Here is a 23,673-nt window from a genome sequence, read left to right as displayed (position 1 = left end):
CCCGGGAGTGTTTTGGCACCTAATAGTTAAAGTTGATTCCTTAAGGATTTTAAAGTTCTTTAAATTTTGTTAGGAGCGGGCTTTTGTGATATTGAGGTCCGAACGGAAATACAAGATTGAAAAAAGTTCCATAATGTCATTTAAGACTTGCATGCAAAATTTAGTATCATTCCGAGGAGTATAATTATGTTTCGGCACATTGGAGGTAGATTGAAGAACTTGAAGTTCATAAGTTTGATTCAATTGCTTTTAGAGTGTGATTCTTAGTTTTATTATTGTTTCGGGCATTCCGAGGGTTCGAGTGAGTCCGTTTTATGATTCCAATCTTGTCGATATGTTCGGGCGGGGCCCCAGGGGCACCGAGCATCAATCGAACGAGGCTCGAGCTAATTTGAAAATTTGAGAAGGAGATGAAGCTCCGGTTGCTGTCAGAACCGGACCTGCGGTTGTCCAGCCGTAGGTACGAGCCCGCAGAAGCGGCTAAACCATCGCAGATGCGGCCTTAGGGGAGGAGCCCAGGTTCCTCAGATGCGGCTCCTCTTCCACAGAAACGGTCACCTGACCGTAGATGCGGCCCCAGCTGGTTCGGCCCATTTTCGTAGAAGCGGATGATCTCCTGCATAAGCGAGACCACAGATGCGGTCCCCTCACCGCAGGTGCAGAAATCACTGAAGGCAGTTGCCTTCATTTAATACGGGAGTTTGTCATTTTTGACACATTTCACTTCATTCTTTGGCGATTTGGGAGCTTCAAAAGGAGAGATTTCCACCTAGCTTAGTGAGGTAAGTTATTTATACATAATGTGATTTTAATACATAGTTTATGGGTAGATTACAACATGTAAATTAGTGAAAATTATGGGTTTAGAGTAAAACCTAGGTTTTTGATAAAAATGAGATTTAACCACGAAATTTGTTATGGAATGTAGTAGAAACCATATATTCTTGATTCTAACGTTATTGTAATGACTTTCCTCAAAAAATTTCCGAATCTGGGCACGTGGACCCAGGGATGAATTTTAGGAACCTTGCATTTACGTTTGGGAAAATAACTTTAATAGTTAGAATATGGCTCTTGAGCGTATATTGACTGGTTTTTACTCCATTTGAATAGTTTTGGATCGTTTGGCTCTAATTTGAGGGTTTGAGTGCATTCTTGAATTTGGAAGTAAACTTTGGGGCAAGGTAAATCTCCTTTCTAACCTTGTAAGAGGGAATTAACTCCATAGGTGAATTAAATAAATATTTGTAACTATTTGTGGGGGCTACGTACGTACGTGGTGACGAAAGTCCGTACGTAGCTACTATTCTGCTAATTGTATAGGTAGTTTAGGACATGTATCATGCTATAGCTACAAATGCTTGTGTCCTTACTTGCTGCTAAGATCACTATAGCCATGCTGGAAATTGGTAAACAAATATAGACGAATATACTCACTTACTCGAGAATTTGTATGAATTGCTTGACTATAAATGGACAATGTTTGCTTCCTTGATAATAAATTGTAATTTGTGGATCGGGCCAAGCACCTCGATAGTAAATAAATGCATCTATGGTTCGCGTAATTCAACCCTCTGGCAGTGCACAATTCAATATTATGTTGGACCGGGCCGTACGACCTCGGCATAATGTATGCATGTTATTTATTTGGAACTTCCCATGATAACACTACTTAAATGCTTGAAATGTAAGTTGTTACATGATATGACTGAAACTTGACATGTTGTTTATGAAAGAATATCTTACTTCTCCATGATCTTAAACTGTCATTATTATTCATGCTATCCATACTTAGCGTAATACTTAAATCATATTATTATTGACCCTAGTAAGTTTCAAATCGACCCATCATCGCTACTTCTTCGAGATTAGACCGGATACTTACTGGTACATATTATTTATGTACTTATACTACGCTTATGTACTTAATTGTAAATGATCTGAGGTAGGTGCATCTAGCTACCGTGTGGCGCACATCCCTGATATTTGATCGAGATCTCACGGTGAGCTGCCCCTTCTGAGCCGTTCAGCAGCATGCCGGAGCCTCTCCTTTTGTTATTACTGTCTATTCTATTCATGAAGTAGGGTAGTCATATTTTTGTACATTCTACTAGTTGCACCCGTACTTTTGACACTAGATCCTGGCACACACATTAGTAGACTATTATTTTTGAGTCGTATTCCTAAAATCATGACTTCCTTTAGTTATTTCAGTTTCAATTGCTTTACAAATTTGCTATTTATCGACTATTTTAAATTTAAGTTAAGTAAATATTGGGATTGTTTAATAAAACAAATGAGAACTCACTAGTTGATTAGCGTTGGCTTGCCTAACAATGGTGTTGGGCGTCATCACGACCTATAATGTAATTTGGATCGTGACATTAGCAATCCATGCCATTTCGTCTGAGCCAATGGCATCACGCCACGTCACCCCTCATCGACACTCATAAAATAATCACAAAAGGATCAGCACCATTGGTCCATCTCATCAACGGTCAATATTAATCTCCATTTTTTCCTTTACTTTTAAGACCGTTGAAAGACCCCATCGCAACCATTGGATCACAAATATCTAACGGCCCCTCTTTCCCTATTAACTAATTTTTATCAATTTTTATTCTCTAAAAAATCGAAAACGTTGATCAAGAGATCTAACGATTCATATTTAGTCTCTTAATTTCAATCATAGAGACGCCTAACCCTAATCATTTTGCATCTTGACCGGCCTCCCTAGTTTCCCTTTCCTCTCTCTTTTCTCTCACTCGTGAACACCTATCAATCATAAAACCTTGCACAAATTTGTGCAAGGTCTCTTGAGATCACTTCAAATCATCCCTTTTGCCTCTGCTACACTACGAATCTTGCTTGTACATCCCCTTTCGTCGCTATAATTCAAATCCCAAATCCGAACCCTAGACCTAAAGAGTGTTGTGGGGACTTCGTCTGTCTTGGTATTGTTCCTTCAAATCAGAGTATGCATGGCTGATTTTCATCATTATTATTCGTGTCCAGAGGTCAAATGCAGTGACCCCGGGAAATTAGAGTTTAACCGATGGTTCATCGCATTCAACGGTGGATTCATCCACTCTCGTGACCAGGTAGAAGTTCTTTGATGTTTTTCCCTTCTTTCCTTCTTATTTTGACCCACATTGCTATCATAATCCATCTTTCGTCATCTTCCACTATATAATTTGATTGTACCGGAACCCTAAGGTATTGAAGACCACTATAAATAAGGCCTTAAATGCTTTCACGTAATAGGCGCTAAGAGACACGAGTGAGTATCAATACACATTTAACACTAAAAGAAAGCTCGAGTGTTTATTACTAAGTTTGAATCCCAGTAGTTCTCTCCTTTAATTTCTCTTCTTTTTCTATGTGAGTTCAATATCTGCGAGTTGATTGTTATTTCTTTGGATTCCAAAATGGCTATCATCCTACTACTTCTTCGTTTGCTGCCCTACAGAAGGTCAGTGCATACTGACCCCTTTTACTTTGAGTTAATGTATAGTTTTGTGTTCTTAAGTATTACTTTGTTAATTCTATTTTCTTCATGATAGATATTAGTAATGTAAAGCTATATTGTCCTACCTGTCTTCACTATTAAGTTTGGAATCTTTTGATTAAGTTATGTTATATTGCTGCTGTTACCGAATCTGTACAAGTGAATTCTATAATTCATAATTTGAGTAGTAAAAATGAATCTATATTAAGTGATAGTCTTATGGTTAATCTTATTAAGTCTTTATGATTAGTTGAGTTAACCGTTATTTTAACGTTTATGTTGATTTTGTCTATAGTCTGCCTCTGTTAGTTAGACAATAATATCATGTCAGCTAAGCTAATTGAATCATGTTCTTTAATTGCCTCTGTTGGTGTTTTTGAATCAGCTAAGTTAATTTGACTCTTCTACTTGTAACATTATGTTGATCTTATAAATGGTTTCCTTGGAGCCCATGTTTTGTATTTGACCTGCTTATTTGGATGACTAGTTGATAAGTCTGTTGTTGGTCTACCTATTATGCACATTTAGTGATTCATGTAGCTATACTGCTGTAGATCTTTAGATATATTAAGCTTCAAGACTAATTTAATTAAGGTATGTCCAAATAATGTTGTATGTAATATTTTCTGTTAACCAAGTAGTTGGAATAAAATCAAGCTTCTAAAACCTTTCTTGAAATAATGCGAATACTTGCCATATTGTGCCATCTCGATATATGTGTGTTTACGGTAAAAATGGTAATAACAATTAAATTTGTTGATGGGCTCTAAAAATACATTATCTATTTATATGCTAGTTGTCAAGCAGTTGATGCTAGATATATGATGATAAAAGAGGAAATGCGAACTAAAATGGAGTTATAATCAAGCCGAGGGGTTAGCTATTCGGGCCTCAAACTGACCGATGAGGGGCCTCGAGGTCGATGCCTGAGCTCGGGCTCGAGTTATCGGGGATAATCGGGAAGGGGCTAACAGTTATGATATAATTAAGGGAGGCTCTTTATGGCCAATAACGAGTAATAAATGAAGAACAAGTATGAAGGCAATAAATATGAGCAATAATATCGAGAGAGTAAGTTATAGAGAAAAGAGAAAGAGAGAGTTGTTATTTTGTGTAGAATAGTTAGAGCAACCAAGTTTACAAAGTGCCAAGGACCCCCCTTATATAAGAGGAGAAATACCAACACAGTACAAGATATATTAATGATAAAGAAAGCGGGATGGGACAGCTGACTAGCTTCATGATGCAGGCGCATACCAGCTTTAGGCCAGCCTGATAGACTTAACCGGCCCTGGTTGTATTCTTCGGGAACTCCCCATGCCCGTTGGGATCTCGGCCAACATTATCCCCAGTCCGGGTGTTGATAGATCTCGAGGGGAGGGTACTCGGTCCGTGATCTCGAGCCTCCGAGGTGACCTTCCGAAATGCCTTATTAACAAGAAATTGGTTCCCCTGATTTTACCGTATACACATAGTCCCCGCGTTTCTTAGAGAGAATCGACAAGAAACGATTTTGACATCCCACTCTTTGGGCTTCCCGTAATGACGTTGTGCTGATGACGCATTGCGATTTCTCATTCTTCAGAGCCATAATTTTGTCGTCGATTCAGCTCCCACGGATGCATTGAATGCGCTTTTCGTTACGTTTTCGTGGGCAATACTAGCATCGTCGGTTACATTACGCCTCTTTATATAAATGGGGGTCTCCTGGGATCAGCCTTTTACATAAGTACCTTTCCATACCTATCCATTCCTCCTTTCTCGCTATCTTTATTCTTTGTTGTTCACCATGTTTGGGGCCCATGGTCTCAAGATCTTATGGCGATATCGGGCATGCAACGGCCTATCTTCCGGACCTTCTCTAGTCAAGCGAGATCACGCTGTTGTTGTTGTTATTGTCTCCATCGGCTCGGGACGACGATGCAGAGGACCGATTTCCTCCGACCCGAGGAAATATTTGGATTATACATCACTGCTCAAGAGAGGTCTCGGATTATACACTACTGCTCACCCTCCTCCCTTGGCTTGGCGCATTACACCCCTTTTGGATTCCTCGGGGTGTGACGGCATTGTCTACTAACTGTTACCTCACATGCTGGGGCAACGTCTCAAGTAGTTGCTTTACAGTAATAGCCTGGCAAAATCCATACTAGCCAGAGTTTTCACCCAGCCACTTCTTTATTCCTTCCTGCCTTTTCCGTGTCACTTTGCTCTTCTCTATTGCTTTACCCTTCGTCGTCTCTCCCTTTGAAGATGACATTCTAAGGAATCGAGATAATACTCCTGAGGGGATTGTGCTTGGAAGATATTGTCTTTGAGGACGCATGCTTGAGGAGATGATATCGAAAATGTTGCTATTGAGGATGCACCTTTGAGAATAGGCTAGGTTCTTAGGCTTTTATTGTATGTACACCTTCTGCTTCTTTGTTCCCGTGTAAGGACCCTTCGTGGGCTTTTGTAATCATATGTAAGGACCCCTTGCGGATTTTGTAATGGAATATTTCATGAATACAATGATTTGTTCCCGATTTTTCTTTCATGCTTGCTGCATTCTTTTATGTTTGTGGAGAACCCGAATGGATGACTCTGTCTATTGTTGCTAATACCAAACCCGGATGCAAGTATACCTTTCGGCCTTTGGTTGATAAAAATGGCTTCGCGCAGAATCCTTTGCGATCCCTTGGATCGAACCTGAATAGGGTCTATAGACTCGGATCGTCGGGGCCTTGACTTCGAGTAAAATGAGAATAATGTTTCGGGCCTTGGAATCATGACTTACTAGTTAAACTCTGTGGTAACATTTGAGAAGAAATTTGCTCGGGAGCACATGGACGGGGGCTGCCTTTGATTTCTTGAGAGTAGTCCTCAAGCAGAGATTCGTTCAAACTCGGACCACCTGGAAATGTGTGCTAGTCTTAGTGTGAATAGCCTTATGGTGTAGTAGATAGATTTTGAAATAGGGTCTGTCTGATCTTGGACGGTACCCGGGGCCAAGCCCATACGGGTGGAGTTCAAATGCTCATTTCCTTGGAGCCTGATTCCCTTTTGACAAAATCCCCCGAGGTCGAGTATCACCTCGGGTGGAGTTCAAATGCTCATTTCATGATGCTATTGGCTTCCAGGAGTCTACACTTCCCTTTGATTTAGATCCTCGCTGTCGGGTACCACCTCGGTGTTGGAGAAGGCGTCATCGGCTTCTTGGAGCCTAGCCTTGTCTTGATGTAGGTCTTCGAGGTCGGGTACCCCCTCGGGACTGGTGATGGTGTTATTGGATTCTTGGAACCTAACCTTGTTCTGATGGAGGTCCTCAAGGTTAGATACTACCTCGGGACAGGAGAGGGTGTTATCGGTTAGTGTTCTCAACCGGCTTTGAGGTAGGTGAATCGTCGTCATTTTTTCCATATATAAACATGGTTGTTTCTGCCTTTTCGAGGGTTACCCCATTTTAAGCAGTTGTCCTTCTCTTTTTGTGCCAGCCTTTCGGCACTCCAGCACTAACGCTTCTGCACATATTCCTAATTTTTAGTTCTCTAATTTTGTGACCACCACGGCGACAATGTCGGGGTCTTTCCGATAGGGAGGGAAGAGCCCCACCTTCGGTCTTCTGGACCATCAAGGTCTGCTAACTTTGCGGTGTCGATCGACTATGCCCTTCATTGTTGTTGTCAAAGAAAATGCAGATCGGGTATGGATGAGTCCCTTCGTCCAGGTGAGGACTACTGACATTATACCCGAGGAGCTCATGCCATTTACTGAGGAATGGAGCTATACTCATAAGCGGTGCATCTCATTCTTTATCAATTCTGCCTATAGCAAGAGCTAGTTTCGTAGTCGTGCCTTCCTCTCTTCCTCTACACCGGTTTTATGGGTGTCGGGCGACGTTCATGATCTTCCTAACTAGGTCTGAGAACTAGCGACCCACTCGACCTGTGAGGAACCCGAGTGGCAAGCTTTGTCCCGAGGTAGGTGGGAAGCAAAATATCATGGTGAGCGTCGTCTTATTCCTTCCTTCTTATCACCTTCCCTTTCCGTTGACGGCATTATGGGAGATACTAGAAACCCGAGGTCGCATACACCGAGTGATCGTGCTTCAACCGGAGCAGTCTCTTTCAGGGCCGAAGGGACTGGATTGGCAGGTGTGTGTTAGGCCTTTGAGGAATCCCAGCGGCTTCACTTTGTAGTGAGTTTCGGCATAAGTTTTTCGAGCTTTGCGCCTTTCTTTCCTTACTGAGTTTTCTTTTGCATGTATCCGACAAGCTTGAGTTCGGGCTGCTTCATCGTGAAGCCAGCTATGAAAAGATCTAGATGAGGAGAGATCCCTGGGGCTCCTTTGGGATGAAAAAGAGGTCGAATCGATGCATTTCGTAGTGTGAGGTGAGCCGGAGCTTAAACAGTAAAAACCACCTGAAGGAACGGGTAGTTTTCCATCTCGGATGAGTGTGCATTCTGCCTTCTGGCTCCTAGGGCTAATACATAGTTTATTCCAGTTCTGCCTGGAACACCTTCGAGGTGAAGTTGGCTGGGCCAGGTGTAAGCGTGATGAGTTAAAAGCTCGGGCGAAGGCTCAAGCCTTAGGCGGGTCAAATACTCTGGCCAAGGTTCCTACTTTTGAAGCTCAACTTCTCCTATCTCGCGACAATGCTTTGGCTAAGATAGAAATGATTGTAGAGCTTGAGTCCGAGTTTTCAAAAGTCGGGGCTAAGGTCGTTAATGCCCGAGTAAAAGCTGGAATGAGTCAGACTGAGGCTCACCAGGAGGTGGCGATCTATTCAAAGGATGTTGTCGATGCTCAAGCCCAGATGAGAAGGATCATTGATCGCGAAGGGAGGATTGAAGAATATGCTCGTTGCAAGTCTTGAAGAAAGACTCTCGATGTGACTCCTTGATAGGGGTTTCGCCCTTCCGGAGGAGCTGGCGCTAGCAAAGGCGGATGAGTGTGATGCTCGATTGCTTTCGCCCTATGCCGAGGAAAGCAAGGTTGAAACCGGCAGGCCGTAACCCCCAGGGGGAGGTCATAGGTTTTGTCATCTGTATGTAATATTTCCAAATCATGTTTGTAGCTGGAGGTTGCATATCTTGCATGTGTATGAAAGAAAACCTTGCGGCTTTACTCCTTTCGCATATTCTTCTGCCCTAATCTTGACAAGACGAGTTGGTTCTTGCGTTAGTAGGAATCCTCAGAGTAGTGGTGTGGCCCCGGGGCTCATTGGATTGGCAACAATGGCTCTCACGCTTTGGGTTGATGCGACCATTAGTGTAAGATGGCATTACAGTTCTTATGCTTTTGCTCAACTATTTTGGGTTTAGTCTCCGAGTCGAGCTTCAACCCGAGCTCATTCGACCCTCAAGCTTTTGTGTTTGCATAGGCAGGCGACAACGGCTCTTACGCCTTGAGTCGAAGCGACCTTTTATATGCACGGCCCTGAGGTTCATTAAGATGGCGACAATGGCTCTTACGATTTGCCCTTAGGCATGGATAGTTAGCTATTTTGGGTCCGGTCTCCGAATCGAGTTATGACTCGAGTTCATTTTGACCCTCAAGCATTCAAATTTTAAGTTGGCGATAGTGGCTATGTTTTTGGTCGATGCGACCGTTTAGTGTGTATGGCCTTGAGGCTCATTAGGCTGGCGACAATGGCTATTACACTTTGCCCTTAGGCATGGATAGTTAGCTATTTTGGGTCCGATCACCGAATCGGGTTACGACTCGAGTTCATTTTGAACCTCAGGCTTTAAACTTTTAAGCGGCGACAGTGGCTCTTATGCTTTTGGTCAATGCAACCATTTAGTGTGTGTGGCCTTGAGGCTCATTAGGCTAGCGACAATGGCTCTTATGCTTTGCCCTTGGGCATATGTAGTCTTTGCTTACCTCTAATTACGGACTTTTTGAAATGATTTTGCCTGACCCGTCGTCGGTTCGGGAAGAACCTCGCTTTCAAGTCGTTTGCGGCGATGTTCAAGCACTTCAGAAAGTTTGGCTCGTAGGCTGAGTAGCTCGAAGCCTTGTGATTTGGAGCCGACATGGTCGAAGCTCTTTTACCTGTCGAGGGTAGCCTATTTAACCGGTTCTTTTCGAAGTAGATTCGAAGTAATGGCCTATAATTTTGTAGCGACGGTCGGGCGTCCCCGAGTCACGTTAATTTGGCTAGTACAGCCGTATGACCGTAGTCATTTGTGTTTGGCCGGAGCCATTTTTGGTCCCGAGTGTAGTAGTTTAGGCATCTATATTGAGGTTATGCCCTTTCGGGAGTCTTACAAATACGATATATAGCCTAAACTTCGAGGATCGAGTTTATGCCTGTAGTAAGGTCTTACAGAATTTTCATGCCTTTTGAGGTCTTACAGTTTTGCTGATACTTGGTGTAAGCACGTGATTTTTGACCCTCCCCGAGGATTTTCACATTTGTTTTAGCATAAATATGTAATTGGGTCTAAAATAGTCATTTTAACTATTTTGCTTTATTTCGTTGCAAAAAGAAAAATCACAAAATATATATATAAATTTTAGTTTATGTATTTCTCATAAACTTGAAAAATACAAAAAATTGTACTTTATTTTGGTACTTTATCTAAATTCGAAAATTACAAAAAAATATAATTCTGTTAATGTTTTGTAGTCGTTTTAATTTTGGAAAAATACAAAAAAATATTACTTTATATTTTGTCTTTATTAAAAAACGAAAATTACAAAAAATAGTTTTATTAATATTTTATAGTCATTTTAACTTGGAAAAATACAAAAAATATTACTTTATATTTTGTCTTTATTAAAAAACGAAAATTACAAAAAAAAAATAGTTTTATTAATATTTTATAGTCATTTTAACTTTGAAAAATACAAAAATATTACTTCATATTTTATCTTAATATTTACGAAAATTACAAAAAATAGTTTTATTAATATTTTATAGCTATTTTAAATCATGAAAAAATATTTTTTTTAAAAAAGATATAGTAGTGTTTAAATACTTGTCTTATTTTTGGTAGTTATTTTGCTTACATAGGACTAATTAAGCAACGTGTTCCTATTTCTCGGGTCCGGGCAAAAGAATAATATTCGGGTTCAAACTATCCGCTTTTAGGCCTAATTTTCGGACCTAGCCCATAATAATCCGAGTCCGCCACACGTGGGGAACACGGACGGAATCCCATACACGGGGAACCCCACCACGCGTGGGGCTCATTTGTCTTGGCCAAAGGGATCAAATACACGGACAAAGAAAGAAAAACGGACTGAAAAATTTTTGGGGCTCAGAACACTATTCATCTTCTTCTTCAAAAAGAAGAAGAAGAAAAAACCTAAAGGACCACCCAAACCACCGTCAACCTCCAGCTCCCCACCCCCCACTCCCCCCACGCTTCAACCACCATCCCCTCACGTCCAAAACGCCACCACCTACGTCCGCAACCTCCCAGCTCCACCATCGTCAACCAAACAGGCCCGTCGAACCACCGTCGACCACCTGCCCGACGCCATAACCACCAACCTTCAACGAAAACCCACCAGCTCATCCAGTCGCACCCCCACGTCCAAACGACTGCCTACATCGTCCAAACACCACCTTCAACCAACAACCTCCCGTCGAACCCCCTCCTCCTCACGTCCAGCAAAACCCAAGCACCACCCCCATCCCGTCACCTTCCGAACATCCCCTACTCCGAACCTCCATAGCTTCCTCCTTCCTCGAATTTACTGTCGCCATCACCGCAGCTGCTTCCGCCTCCAAAAACCACCCGTCAAACAACCAGCTGCATCGCCACCACCAAACGACACCATAACTACCAGCTTCCCCCTCCCAACATTTGAACCCAGCCACCCGTCAAGCAGCAGAACTGCTGCATCGTCCAAAGCCATCGACGACACCAACTCCCTCACCTTCCTTCCATCGTCACTCCTCCTCCTCTTAACTCCTTCACGTCCAAACTCCACTACCCAGACACCATTACCAAACAGACCACTCCATTTCCAGCAACCACCCGTCAGCAGCCCCCCCCCCCCCTCGCACGCCTGAACCGCCAGCAAACAACCCCTCGTCGACCCACCACCACTGTTTCATCCGTTCTGTCCAAACACCACAACAAACCTGCTGCGTCGAGAAAATCCAAAAGGCAGCCAACATCTCGTGCGTTGACAGTATTGGGTCGAGCTTTCAGTCTCCATTGAGGTCGTCTTTGGTTCGTCGAGGTCCGGTACGTCGAGGTTGTTGTCCGAGGTTTCGTCGCAGGTCCAACGCATCGGACGTTAATCTCAAGTAGGTTATCTCTGCCCGTGTCCTTCATGTTTGCTGTTTAGTAATATGTATAGGTGTTTGTTGAAATACAATCCTAGTTCATGCGGATAGTACGCGAAATTACGCGAGACATATATACATGATGATTGCGAATTGCTATATTTGATAATTAAATCCGTATGGTATTGAAATTTGGCCGTGAATGTCTTTTCCGTTGTTTCGTTATTTTAAGTAGCTATTTGACATTTTGTTTCTTCATGTTTAAATTGTTGTTATCCAAATATTTGTCGTAATAGAGGTTTGCATGAAAGGTGTTAATTATTTAGTTTGTCTTAGTAGTTGTTTATACATGTGGTAGTAATGTTGAAATTATAGTAGCAATTTTAATTCCGCGGAAAAATACTCGCTTCATCAAATAGGTTCAATCTATAACCTATGACCTCGCAAAGTAGCAAAGAATGTAGTTATTTTAGCCTTATCCTTTTTTTTCTTTTGAAAAAATAAATAAAAAAAAATTAAAAAAAACGAGACAAGCTTCACCAAAAATAAAAAGTGTACAGACTGCGGAGCCCTCACAAAAATGTATGTATTAAATACTTAGATTCCGGGATAGGCCGTTTAGCAAATTTCACGGCCCTACCCAAAATAATAATGCGCTAGTTGCTTTAGGCGCGCCTATAATAATATTATCTCCTTAAGCTCGGGTGCACATTTATGTGACCCAAATCCAAGTCTCAGCGAAATCGAAATGTGTCTCTAATCACGGGTACATTGATTGTGACGTGGTCTGAGATGCGTTTCCACGACGTTGCAAATTCCTTTAAAAAAAAACAAGAATGAGATGAGCCTCGCCGAATAAAAATACAAATTGCGGGGCCCTCAGTAAATACTTGTTTTAAATTACTTAGAATTCAGGAGGGTCGTTTAGCGAATTTCACGGCCTTCCCAAAATAATAACACGATAGTCTCTTTAGGCGCGTGTTTAATAATCTACTTTCTTAAACTCGGGTGTGCATTTCATGCGACCCAAATCCAAATCCTAAAACATTGAATAAAAATATGTTCCGGATCGTGGGTGCATTTCATGTGACGCGGCCCGAAGACATGTTTTAAGCGATGTTCACATTCCTTAATAATAATAATTATGAAAGCAGTAAAAAGTAAAAATTTGCACATAAGTTCATATTTGTATAAAATCAGATAATCAAGCCGAATATAACAGTTGAGCGACCGTGCTAGAACCACGGAACTCGGGAATGCCTAACACCTTCTCCCGGGTTAACAGAATTCCTTATCCGGATTTCTGGTACGCAGACTGTAATATGGAGTCATTCATTTCCTCGATTCGGGATTAAAATTGGTGACTTGGGACACCCTAAATCTCCCAAGTGGCGACTCTGAAATAAATAAACAAATCCCGTTTCGATTGTCCTTTAATTGGAAAAAACTCCCTTGTACCCTCTCGGGTATGGAAAAAGGAGGTGTGACAGCTCTGGCGACTCTGCTGGGGACCTCACCCAGAATCTCTGGTTCAGGGTTAGAAATTCGAGCTTAGATAAATTGTTATATTTGGTTTTATCTGATTTTGTTACATAATCTATGCTTAATGTGCTAATTGGTTGTCTTTTACCGCTTTGATATTACGTGAACTGTGTATAAACTGTGCCGAAACCCATCTCCTCTCTGAGTCTTCTAAATCATAAAGAAGGGTGTACTTCGTACGACTTCTTTTCTGTATAGTGTCAAATCCCAATTTAGAACGAGGTTCGGACAAGTTGCTAAGCCGGTGAAGCTTCTGTATTCCCGGTACGCTACCCCCTCGGCTCGAGCTGTCCGCTCGGGTAAGCCAGGTCTAGAACAAACACCCAGGTTCTGAACTTAGTATAACAAAGCCACATGCCGGATCCCTAGTAGGAACGTTTATTTGCATCATGTGCATTTGACTTAGGGGACTCAACACAGGGGTTGGGTCCGTCTAGGACAAGCAACCTGAAAATAATAGACCATCTTTTGGCATCCTATGTGCTACATGTCTTATTAGTTTGTTATATTAAAAGCAAAGGAAAAATAGAAGAAAAAAATCATCATTGTTCTGTCTTGTTTTTTTTTCCCAAAAAGAAAATAGTTTGTTGTGCCATTAAATAAAAATCAAAAAAAAAAGTCTGGTTTTTTTTTAAAAAAAAAATGTTTTTTTATCTTATTTTGGTTGTCTATGAAAATGCCAAATAAAAATAAAAAGAGTCGGGCGTTAACGTGATTTTATTATCTGTTCCAAAATAAATATATATATATAATCAAAAAAAAATTTCAAAAGAAAATTCAAAATTAAATAAAAAAAATCCGAAAACATTTTGATTCTTCTTTAAAATCCAAAATTCAAAAAAAAAAATATTTTTTAAGCAAGGTAAAAATTCCAAAAAAAAATTCTTTTTCTTTAGAATAAGAAAAACAAAGGAAAAAGAAGGAATGTTTTATGTTTTTTGTATGTTTTCTTTGTTAATTTGTTTGTTTGTTATGAATGAAAAATAATAGTCTATTTGATTGTTGTGGAAAAAATATAATAAAAAATAGAAAATGGAAAAGGGTCTTCTCCAAAATAGTTTATTTGCCCGAACTATGCGGGTTTGATTCTCACCGGATGTGAGATACGTAGGCAACCCTCATCGGGTCCAACCCCACCTTTTGCTAAAAAGCCAAAAACAAATTAATAATAATAAACAAAAAATATATGTCAAACTTTAATTTTGTCATAAAGAAGTTGGGTGACGCTGCTTCATCAAGACATAGCCGAATGTTCCCGAAAGGGACGCCGGAAGGCTGACTTTGCATAGACAGCCACTTTTAGGTCATTTTTTAAGACTTGGTCCAGTTGACCCCCACAGCCTAAAAATCTTCGTCCCCGAGACGTTGAAAGGCCATGTTTGCAATATTGACTTTTCTAATTTGAAAAACGATAAAAAGAGTTATAAATAAGTCAGGTGATGCTGTTTTGTCATAAATAGTCAAATGTTCCCGAAAGGGACGCCGGGAGGCTGATTTGCCATAAACAGCCGCCTTTGGGTCATTTTGAGATATGGACCCACACAGCCTTAAAACTCTTCGTCCCCGAGGCGCTGAAGGGCCGTGTTTGCAACACCAAGTTTTATTATAATTTGAAAAGAAAAATACCGTTGGAATTTTGTCATAATAAGCCGAGCCAGCCTCGGCCGCGTCTTAAACCGTTCTTGCCGAAATAGCCTTAGAGTATCTTTCAGTTGTCGAAAGGTTATTTTCATAAAAGAACGGACAAGTTTGTAAGGTGTCATAAAATAATCCTCCCCGACCTCAAAATTCATGTGAAATTTGGAAGGGGCCACATTTGCAAAAATAGCCGTTTGGTTGCATTTGTCAAACGGGGAAAGAAGCTGGCTGTTTGTAAATCTTTTGATTAGAATATGCGGGTGTTTGACTTTCGAGTTTGTAGGTCATCTTCAAACCTTTGAAACCCGGTCTGTTTTAATATGAAAATTGAAAAAATGTTTATTATTGTTTATCTCTTATTGACCCGAACTACGTCGGTTTGATTCTCACCGGATGTGAGATACGTAGGCAACCCTCATCGGGTCCAACTCCCTTTTTCATTTTACCAATAATGATATACCATAAAGCATATATGTACATATACACATGTATATAAATACGTATACTGTTTGTTTTGTTTTCCAAGATTTTTGTTTAGAGTCAAAATAAAGGTTTCTGTTTTCGCCTAAAAGGTCACCTTAATAAATGTGCAGGATGAGCACAAAGCAAAATGAACCATTCTCGGCCCTCAGCGAAGTCCCCCTACAACTCCACATGTGGTGGAATGATTTGGAAGCCAATAGCAAAGAGGTAGTAGGAAGAATATTGGGAGGTTTTGTAAATTTGTTGGGTGTTAGGCCAAGGACAGATATTCTTGAAGCTCTAATACCATTTTGGGACCCAACCCGCAATGTATTTCGTTTTGTTGACTTTGAACTTTCACCAACACTTGAGGAAGTCGCCGGATATGCGGGATTGAATGAGAGGTTAAGAGGGCAATATTTTCTTTCGCCTAGGCCAGTGTCTCCGCATGTGTTTCTGGATCTACTAAGCATCAGTTGGAAGATACAATATGACGATTTATCGAGAGGATGTTGTGATCTCCATTTCTTGTATCAGCGGTACGGAACCCCGCAGGGTTTCGAGGAACCGAGCCTTGGGCTAACTCACGGCGGGAACAGAAACAAATGGGAAGCAAGACGTACTTTGGCTTTTATCACAGCATTCTTGGGAGTCATGGTCTGTCCAAGGAAGGATAAAAAGATAGAGATAGGTCTGGTAGGTATGGCCGATGTTGCAATCAAAAGAACCAATAGTACTATGGTTCCTTTGATTTTGTCCGAAATCTACCGGGCTCTGACTATATGCCGAGAAGGAGGCAAGTTCTTCCAAGGTTGCAACCTGTTACTTCAGCTATGGATGCAGGAACATCTCCATCACCGAGTAGGATACATGAACCAAGGGTTGACCGAGAGGAATTGTATCAGCGGATTCAAGAAGCGCATGACAGGCGCCAGATTTCCCGAAGGTGTCGAAGCGTGGTTTACACGGTTAAGGTCAACAACAGCTGACCAAATTGAATGGGCATTCGGTTGGTTGGCTGATACTGAGGTGATCTACATGTCGGCTGAAGAATGTCATGTTCTCTTAATGGGGCTTCGCAGCATCCAGCCATATGCCCCTCATCGGGTATTACGACAACTGGGCAGGTTTCAAGTAGTCCCTACTGATGAAGATCTGAGCAAGCATGCCTTGGAATTAAGCCCGGGAGTCATATTCCCCGAGGGGAAGATTAGAAAACTGTGGCATGAATGTAGATTCTTGGAGCCCAAGACCATGGTGCGAGAACTGGCTAAAGGTGAGGTAGACCCAAAGTACGATGCTTGGTTCGAAAGAAGGTTTCAGATTCGGCAAAGACCTGCTAAAAGGGCACACGTCCAACACTTCACAGATGATTCACAAGAGCAATGGGGATGGTTAAAAAGGGAGGAAGGTTACCGGGTGGAAATCGGGAAGCTAAAGCAACAAGTCGAAAGGCTTGTATTTGAGAACAATGTGCAAGTCGCCTCGGAGCAGGCTGAAAGAAACAAGCTAGCCCAAGAAAACCAAACCTTGAAGGCCCGCCTTTGCCAAGCCAGTAAGAGTAACGTTGACCGACAGAAGCGTCGCTCTGACGAAAGATTGATAGCAAGTTTGAGAAGTCATGTCATCCAGAGCCAAGAAGAATTAGAACAATCAGAAGCTTGCATAGCAAGGATGAAGGTCAGATGGGCAAGGTACACAATGGCCCAGAAGCAGCGTTTGCAACAGGTCATAAGGGATTATGAAATGAGCGTCGGAATATTAAGGGAGACGAACTCCACTCTACATGATCGGATCGTCAAACAAGCACGAGATGCCCAAGCCGACAGAAGGCGATGTTACGATGCAATGACCAGAATGGAAAGACAAATGGAGATGTTCCAGGATCAGCTTGCCAACAATGCGCAAACACTGGGATTGAAGAACCGACAGATAAGGCATTTGTTCGCAGAAAGGGACAACATTCGAGGAAGGATCGACGAGATTGGGCATTACATCTACTTGAGATGCCTGGCATGCGAGCAAATGCCTCGGAAGACCCTCCTTATTTCCATCATGGGTTGCGTCCACCGAATCATGAATGAGTTGAAAAGCCTGCAGAGGGACCTCACACCAAGGGCCGCGGAAAGGCAGAATGATGCCTCGCGGGCCCCTAAGTTGGAAAGTTAATCTTTGGTTGAGTCTTGTTTATTTGGCTTTGTTGCTTTTCCATATGTTGTTTTCTTTTCTTTTAGTCAAAACGGGTTAAGAACTGTAGAGTCTGTACTATTGCTATTCCTTGCTTGAAGTAATTTGTAATAGCAAAATTTTGAGAATGAATTTAACGATTTCACAAAAATTTTGTGTTTCTTTACTTTAAGGCAGAACTACGCCTAGTCTGATTCACGCGGGGACGTGATACGTAGGCAATCCCCATAAGATTCGACCGCTTTTAATAAAGAAAGAAAAGAAAATACAAAATAAAATAAAACACAGGGTTTCCCAAAGTACTTTAAAAAGGGACGAATGAGCAAACCGGGATGACGCATGTTGTTTGAAGCAAAGCATGTAGAAACGATTAACTGCCTAGGTGCATTGCATCCTCTATGTGTTATGATCAAATCTGTTAAACTCTAACGCTAACAAAGTTTGTTGTTGTCTGAATCAAACAAATCAATTGTTAAAGAACTCTGGCAACACACTCCTATCAAACCAGATCCAAAGGACCGATAGCAACCAGCATGACTACTTCAGAGAATAGTAATGAGGAAGAGAGGCCGATGAGCCAGTTGCTAAAAGAAGCGATGGAAAAGATTGAAAGGATGGGACTAGAGATGAATGCAATACAGCTAGCCATAGCCAAAACACAAAAGAGCCCTGAAACACTGGGGCACATGCCGGAATACCCTCACTCTGGCCCTTCCACAAGCCGCCCAAATCCCCTTTATCATCAAGAAAGAAGCCCTCATGATTCCCAAGCTCCACCACCCCCATCAACCTCTCCCAACACCCAATATTCCCATTTTTGGGGACCGACATCAGCCCCTTTTGCAAAGAACGACCAGTGAGCCATTGTTTCAGGCTCATGATACACAATACTACCCCCCCCCCCCCCGAGCCTACGTTTCATGCCCCCGAACCACAGGCTTACAATCCACATTTGGAAGTGCCGGCAGAGATTGAGAAGCCGGCTAAGGCCCCTGAACAGGATGAAGTATTGAGAAAGTTCAAAAGCCTGGAGCAGTCCTTCAGGAACTTGCACGGGCTGGGCAATCAAGTCAGCGTAGCATACAAAGATCTGTGCCCTTTCCCAGACGTCCAACTCCCGGCTGGGTTCAAGATGCCTAAGTTTGATTTATATGAAGGGCACGGTGATCCCATGGCACATTTGCGGGGATTCTGTAGCAAAATGAGGGGGGCAGGCGGCAAGGATGAGCTGCTGATAGCTTATTTCGGCCAAAGTCTGAGCGGATCTGCACTAGAATGGTATACCAGGCAGGATTCCAGTAGGTGGTACACGTGGGATGATCTGGCGCAGGCTTTTGCAGGTCATTTCCAGTACAATCTCGAGATAGTCCCTGACCGTCTCACATTATTGAGAACTGGGAAGAAACCCGGGGAAAGTTTTCGCGAGTTCAGGTTCCGCTGGAGAGAGCAAGCAGCTAGAGTCGATCCTCCCATGAGAGAGGGAGAGATGGTGGACTATTTCTTGCAGACACTGGATCCAACCTATTTTGGTCACTTGGTGACAACAGTTGGAAAATCTTTCAACGAGGTGGTCAAGATAGGGGTCATGATAGAAGAGGGTCTGAGGTCTGACAAAATCTTGAACTATTCGGCACTCAAAGCCACAACCCAGGCTATTCAAAGCGGCACGGGAGGTGCGCTGAGAAGAAAGAAAGAAGAGGTTGCCACGATCGAGGCAGGCAGTTGGTCCAGGGCTGGCAGGCCGCACTACAACCAACCCAGACCTCACAGGTCAAACTACCCATACAACCCACCACAAAATTTCTATCCGCCTCGAGAACCACATTGTTCCGTACACCAGGCCCAAGCATACACTCAGCCTCCGGTTCGCCCACAATGGCGCGCGCCGGCTCCCCAAAACATATATGCACCACCACAAAACACCTATCCTCCACCGAGGGCGTATAGAAACCCTTCAGGGGCAGGCTTCCGGGGAAATCCAGATGCTAGGAATGACAGGTTGCGGAAGCAGAGAACTTTCACGGAGTTGGGAGAAACCTACACTGCTTTGTTCCACAAGCTGAGGCAATTGGGTTTGGTTAGTCCTGTCCAGACTCGAGAACCAAATCCCCCACCTCAGAATTTGGATCGATCAATAAGTTGTGAATACTGCTCAGGGATGCTCGGGCATGACACCGAGAAGTGTTGGAAGTTAAGGCATGCCATACAGGATCTTATCGACACCAATAAGATCGAGGTCCAGACACCAGAAGCTCCTAACATCAACCAAAACCCACTGCCAGCGCACCACGAAACTCACATGATTGAGTTGGTGTGTGAGGGAGGAGAGTGGAGAAAACCCTCACAAACAGTGATGATGATCCAAGCCGCCCCGAAAGAAGTCTTGACCAGTGGAAAGACGAGTGTACAGTCGCAGGGAGAAGGCGTCAAGCCGGTAGTGATATTGGGATAGAGCCCGTCCGCCATAACAAGCAAACCCGAGCCAAGCAAGTTGGTAATATCAGGAATCCCGCCCACACCGGCAGTCGTGTTAAAAGGGGTATGTAGAGAACTGGTGACCATAAAGCCTGTGGTCCAGCTGCCGATGATTGACAGCAGGGCTGTGCCTTGGAAATATGAAAAGGCGGTGGTGATGTACAAAGGAAAACAGGTAGAAAAAGTCAGTTGTGAAGCGCAAGGGCTGACTCGATCAGGTCGATGTTTTTCTCCGGTGGAGCTAAGAAGAACCAACCCAGTTGCAACCAAGAAGCCTGTGTCCAAAGAAGAGGCTGAAGAGTTCCTGAGGAAGATGAAAGTACAGGACTATTCTGTGGTCGAACAGCTGAGAAAAACACCGGCCCAGATCTCACTGTTGTCGTTACTGATCCATTTTGAGGAGCATCGTCGGGCCCTGCTGAAGATATTGAACGAAGCTCATGTACCCAGTGAGATTGCTATAAACCACCTGGAAACCATTGCCAGCAAGATTTTCGAGGTGAACAGGGTAACATTCTCAGATGATGACCTGCCGGTATAAGGTACGGAGCATAATAAAGCTCTATACCTAGCTGTCAAATGTGAAGACTCGGTGGTAACTCGAGTATTGGTGGATAACGGCTCAAGCGCCAATATTTGCCCACTATCTACTTTGAACCAGTTGAAGATCGACCACGGAAGGATCCACAAGAACAGTATCTGTGTCCGAGGGTTTGACGGAAACGGAACGGCCACTGTAGGGGATGTTGTACTTGAACTGACCATCGGTCCGGTCCTGTTTACCATGGAATTCCAGGTATTAGACGCCACAGTATCTTACAACCTGCTGTTAGGTCGACCATGGATTCATGCAGCCAAAGCGGTGCCTTCCACCCTACATCAGATGGTGAAGTTCGAGTGGGAAAGACAAGAGGTCGTGTTACACGGCGAGGATACAACGTGCACCATGGGCGGAACCATTGTACCTTTCATAGAGACCGCTGATGACAAAGGTCCTTGGGTCTACCAGATTTTCGATACAGGGTCGGCCAACAAAATTTCTGAAGGAGAAATCATCCCGCACCCTAGGTTAGCTGCCGCAACAGTCATGATTGTCTCAGAAATGCTGGGTAATGGATTTGTGCCGGGAAAAGGCCTGGGAGTCGAGCTTCAAGGGATTGTCCAACCTGTCTCCCTTCCTAAAAATCTGGAAACTTTCGGATTGGGGTTCAAACCAACCGCAGCAGATAGGAAGCAAGCGCGAAAAATGAAGAAGAGGGTCTGGGTTTTGCCTAAACCAGTGCCACGCCTCTCAAGGTCTTTTGTCAAAGCAAGTGCCAAGGGGTCACCGGTCCCAAAGATTCTAGGACCTTTGATCGGTATAAATGAAGACCTGAATCAGAGTTTTGAGAAGCTATTCGCGAATGTCAGTATGGTGGAAGCTAGAGAAGGTTCCAGCAGAGCAGAGATACAGTTTGTGGGGCCTGAGGCCAAGACCAACAATTGGACAGTTACTCCTCTTCCTGTCCGAGGGGAGTCTTGGTAGTAGGCTTTGATTTATGTTTTGTGTGTTTTGTTTTGTCCGGATTATTCCAGGGTGTAATCCAAATTTTACTTTCGTTTTTGTAAAAGTGTGAACCCTTTTATCCCGCAAGTTTAATAAAATTCTCTTCTTTTGCCCATTTTAATTTTGTTTCGTTCTTTTGTCTTTCTGAACAGTTCTCTTTTTACTGGTTCTAATGACATGGCATGCACAGCGGATCTTCGACCTAGTCTAATAAATCAATCTGAATCTGACTCAATGATGCAAGAGGTCATTTGTGATGATGAATCTGAATGTGATGAAGGTGAAGCCTTCGAAGAGATAAACCAAGAATTATGCCAATTTGAAGAAAAACCCAAGCCTAACCTAAATGACACTGAGGCTGTAAACCTAGGAAACGCTGATAACGTCCAAGAAACCAAAATCAGCATCCACATTGAGCCGAATGTCAGGGAAGAATTGATCAGAACCCTCATGGAATTCAAAGATGTTTTTGCATGGTCCTATGACGATATGCCTGGATTAAGCACAAATTTAGTGGTTCACAAATTGCCCACTGACCCGGCATACCCTCCGGTCAAGCAAAAACTAAGGAAATTTAAAACAGAAATGAGTGTAAAAATCAAAGAAGAGGTGATTAAGCAGTTGCAGGCAAAGGTCATTCGGGTCACTAGATATCCCGAGTGGTTGGCCAATGTGGTACCAGTCCCAAAGAAGGATGGAAAAATCAGGGTGTGCGTCGACTACCGCAACCTCAACAAAGCAAGTCCCAAGGACAATTTTCCGTTACCCAACATTCATATCCTGATCGATAATTGCGCTGGGCGCGAGATCGGATCCTTTGTGGATTGCTATGCGGGTTATCATCAGATCCTAATGGACGAAGAGGATGCTGAGAAGACAGCGTTTATTACGCCATGGGGAACCTACTGCTATCGGGTAATGCCATTCGGGTTAAAGAACGCCGGGGCAACGTACATGCGAGCAATGACTGCTGTGTTTCATGACATGATACACAAAGAAATCGAGGTGTACGTCGATGATGTGATCATCAAATCTTGGCGTCAGGAGGACCATGTAGCAGACCTAAGGAGATTTTTCCAAAGACTCCGGAGGTATGATATCAAGCTTAACCCGGCCAAATGCGCATTCGGGGTTCCATCAGGAAAGTTGCTAGGATTCATCGTCAGTCGACGGGGGATTGAGTTAGACCCATCCAAAATTGAATCCATCCGAGATTTGCCACCGCCAAGGAACAAAACAGAGGTAATGAGTTTGCTGGGTAGACTCAATTACATCAGCAGGTTCATCGCTCAACTCACAGCAACTTGTGAGCCCATATTTCGGCTGCTGAGAAAGGATGCTGCGGTAGGTTGGACGGCAGAGTGTCAGGAGGCTTTCGACCAAATCAAAGGGTATCTGTCTAATCCACCCGTATTGGTCCCGCCTAATCCCGGGAAGCCCCTAATTCTTTACCTGACGGTCTTGGAAAATTCATTTGGTTGTGTATTGGGGAAACATGATGACACAGGAAAGAAGGAGCAAGCCATCTACTATCTTAGCAAGAAATTCACAGTACATGAGGTCAAGTACACTCAACTCGAGAAAACATGTTGCGCCCTAACTTGGGTAGCTCAGAAGTTGAAACACTACCTGTCTTCGCATACTACTTATCTCATATCCCGCTTGGACCCATTGAAGTATATCTTTCAGAAACCTATGCCCACGGGAAGGTTGGGAAAATGGCAAATTCTGCTCACAGAGTTTGATATCGTCTATGTAACGAGGACGGCCATGAAAGCCCAGGCGCTGGCAGACCATTTGGCAGAGAATCCCGTTGATGAAAAATACGAGCCCTTAAGAACGTATTTTCCTGATGAAGAGGTAATGCATACAAATGAGTTGGAATTTCCTGAGGAACCGGGTTGGAAGCTTTTCTTCGATGGAGCTGCAAACGCGAAAGGGGTTGGAATAGGAGCAGTACTCATCTCTGAAACAGGACGGCATTATCCTGTTACGGCTCAACTACGCTTCTATTGCACCAACAATATGGCCGAGTATGAGGCTTGCATTCTGGGTCTGCGCTTGGCCGCTGACATGGATGTCCA

Source organism: Nicotiana tabacum, chromosome 16 (genome assembly GCF_000715075.1).
Source record: "Nicotiana tabacum cultivar K326 chromosome 16, ASM71507v2, whole genome shotgun sequence".
Taxonomy (NCBI): Eukaryota; Viridiplantae; Streptophyta; class Magnoliopsida; order Solanales; family Solanaceae; genus Nicotiana; species Nicotiana tabacum.
This window is presented reverse-complemented; position numbering follows the sequence as displayed.